At 29.7% G+C, this 3,547-nt stretch overlaps 1 long non-coding RNA gene across 1 annotated transcript; it reads left to right on the plus strand.

Moving 5' to 3' along the window:
• The first annotated feature begins 1,121 nt into the window (after positions 1-1,121).
• On the plus strand, positions 1,122-2,682 carry LOC128281780 (uncharacterized). Its single transcript, XR_008272049.1, has 2 exons — positions 1,122-1,176; positions 2,523-2,682. It is a non-coding gene; the product is annotated as an uncharacterized LOC128281780 (long non-coding RNA).
• Positions 2,683-3,547: the final 865 nt, after the last annotated feature.

A 3,547-nucleotide genomic window follows, 5' to 3' on the forward strand; every position in this document is an offset into this window, starting at 1 on the left:
ATTATATTATATTATATTATATTATATTATATAAACTAAAGAAGCAAATGAAAGGAAATAGAAACAGAATGAAACGAAACAGAGAGCAGGGGAGAAAAAGAAAGAAAGAAAGGGAGAAAAGAGAAAATTTAAGGTTTGAAGCTTTAAGCTTTAATAGGTAAGTCAATCAAGCCCTTTTTACTTAATTTTGATGTTTTAGAAGTTTTAGAACAAAGTTTTGATGAAATTAAGTTGATATTTTAAAAGTTATTAGATTTCTAGATATTGTCCATGTTAAATAAAATGATGAATTAAGGGCTAAATTGATAGAAATTCAAGTTAGAAATGATATAAGGATTGAATTGTAAAGTGATTCATAAGTTTTATGCTTTAAGGACTAAATTGAAAGAATTTCGAAATTATGGTTTTATGATGAAAAATAGATAATTATGTCTAAGTTTGGTTAAAATTGAGTAGAAATAAAGTATGAATTAAGATGGAAAAGTAAGTGAATTTAGTTAGAATTAAATTGAAATTAAAGTAAATCAACATTTTGTACTAAGACTATTTTGGACAGCAATAGTAGTCTAAGTTTGAAAAATCACCAAAAATTGTAGAAATTAAATTAGAGGATGAATAAAATATGGAATTAAATATTATTGAGTCTAGTTTCTTATAGAAGAAACGATATAAGCAATTGAGTTTTAAATTATGAGATATAATGAATTTTGTGAGACAAGGTCAGAATGAATTCGGGTTCCCCTGTTCTGACTATGGAAAATCACCAAAAATTGAAGAAAAATAATTAGAGGCTTAAAGTTATATGTTTAGAATCCCTAATGAGTCTATTTTCAGTTGAAATCAACGAGAATATTATCCGAGTTCTGTACTGTGAGATAATTAATTTTTAGTGAAGAAGGGACGAAACTGTCAGATAGCAGAATAGGGGTGAATTTAAAGAATAAACTGTACTTAATGGCTAAACCAAAAATTCTAAAAATTTTATTGTAAGAAGATTTGTGAGTCTAGTTTCAGGAAAAATTAGCGGATCTTAATTTAGAATTCTGTAACTCAAGATATGAATTAGTAATGTATTAATGATTATGAATTGTATTAATTTCGTAGTCAATGTGGTACCGGAAATCTCGGCTAAGAAAGGACAAGACAAAGTCAACGAGAGTTAGCTCAAAAATTATGGTTTGTATTTCTATAATCCGAACTTAGTCATTATTTATTATATTTATATACATATGGCAATTGTTAGTGATTGAATTATGATGTTTTACAATTGAAATAGATTGGTTTTAGTATGCGATGAATTTATTGAATTTATATTGATTAAAATTATTTTGATTGAAATTATATTGATTGAATTATATAATATATATGATTTATGTAGAAATTTGAATATTGAATGAATGTTATATTGAAAAATATATTGATTGGAAATATGAGGAAATTGATATGAATATATGAGATTGTGATATTTGAATATTTGGTATTGAAAAGTGAATTGAATTGTATTGAATTATGAATTAATGTGCATAATTGAAATATATTTGTTGAATTGAATGAAATTGTATGAATTGTGAAAATGGGTAAATATGTGTAATTATCAGAATGAGATATTGATGAAAGAATTATTAAGTTGAGAAAGTGAATGAAATACCCTATTAACTAGTCGGGCTGAGTCGGATATAATTGGCATGCCATAGGATCTGAAAGTGTACGGGATTTGCCTGCTTTATCGATCAGGCACTTTATGTGTCGTATTTCAGGCACCTCGTGTGTCGTATGAGGCACCTCGTGTGTCGTTTTAGGCACTTTATGTGTCGTATACTGATCAGGTACTATGTACCGTTTTAGGCACAATGTGCCGTACTGGTGTGTTTGGGTTGGAATCCGTGTATCCGTCAAAGTCCGGGTTTGTTAATAGGGGTAAATAAGTGAAAGATAAATCGAATAAATTTTATTGATCAAGCTATTGAAATGAAACGAGAAATTGAATTGAGAATTGAAAATTTAGATATGAAATTGAAAATATGAACCAAAGGTTCATGAAATGATTGGAGTTCGAATTGATTATATATGATGCCACTTGATGAATTGAAATGTGATTTGAGATATATGAATCGTATGTATATACTGAAAGATATCAGGGATGTAAGTTGATACGATATAAATGAAATTGACTGTTATTGAAATGAATTAAAATGGAATATGATTGATAAGTGTATAGTTGAATATAGTTTAATGATATTGAATTGTGAGTAAATTAAGGAAAGCTATACCGAGTAGTAAGTGAAAGAATGGAGTAAATAATAATGGATTTAGTTAAGAATTGAACAATTATGTTATTGTGTTTATTATATGATTTGTATAAAATTTATATGGTAAGTAGTTGAAATTTATCTATGAATAAATAATTGAATAATTGTAATTGTTATTATGATCTTAAGTATTTGTTATATTATTAATTGTTCGGATTATAGAAATACCACTGAGTATACCATACTCAGCGTACGGTTTGTTTCTGTGTGCAGGTTAAGTAAAGATAGTACGTTGAATCAGTATCCCAAGACGATCCCGAATTCATTAAGGTAAAGTATGTTGAGTATTGATAATGGCATGTACTTAGGATGTTTAATGAGAGTCATTTAGGTTGTAAAAGTATTGATGAAATGAGTAAATTATGGTTGGCAATGGTATGTAGTATGAATTTTGAAATTTACTAAAAATTCGTAGTGATTCTAAATTAGTCTCGAATTGAATTTACTGTTCATATTGGACCGCGAGGGCCCATTAAAGGGACGACATCTTAAAACTAGGATGTGTGTGAATATTATTTTAATTAATGACCGAAATTGGACTGTATTGACTGGTAATGTCTCGTAACCCTATTCCGGTGACGGTATAGGGTTAGGGGAGGTTACACTTATCGCTTTACCTAAGGCCGCCCTCGAATTAACCTTTGAAATTGAGCCATCCACATTAACTTTGGCCTATCTAATGTTCAGAAGTTGCCACCACCCCCTTAAACTAGAATTGCCTATCAAAACAGGAGACAAACACTTGGTGTTCAGAAACCCTATCCAAGCGGCTGCTGAGGAAATAAAATCATGGTTGTTGCTGCTAGCATGATAAAAATTAAAATCATTCTGATTTTTCTAAAGGAACCAACATACAATAAAATAGAAAGAACCTTATTCACCACTTTGAAATTGAACTTTTCCGGATTCCTAATGTTCCAAATATTCCACTTGGCAAGTGGAAGGTTGAAGAAAATATTCCAATTAAACCTTAAGACAACTGATTTCCAAATTACTTGAGCAAACCCACAATCTTGAACCATATGAATTACAAATTCTATACACAAGCCACAACATTCACAAAAGGGATAATTGGACATACCTCACCTTGTACGTTTCTCATTAGTCAAGAGTTTACCATAGGCATGTAACCAAATAAAAAATACGAATTCTTTGTAGTGCCATAACTTTCCAAGTGAGGGAGTAGCTTTCGAGTTTCCTTTGGACATTGGAGGCAAGCAAATTCTTGTATGTTCCTA

The sequence above is a fragment of the Gossypium arboreum genome, chromosome 10, assembly GCF_025698485.1.
Source record: "Gossypium arboreum isolate Shixiya-1 chromosome 10, ASM2569848v2, whole genome shotgun sequence".
In the NCBI taxonomy this organism is placed as follows: domain Eukaryota; kingdom Viridiplantae; phylum Streptophyta; class Magnoliopsida; order Malvales; family Malvaceae; genus Gossypium; species Gossypium arboreum.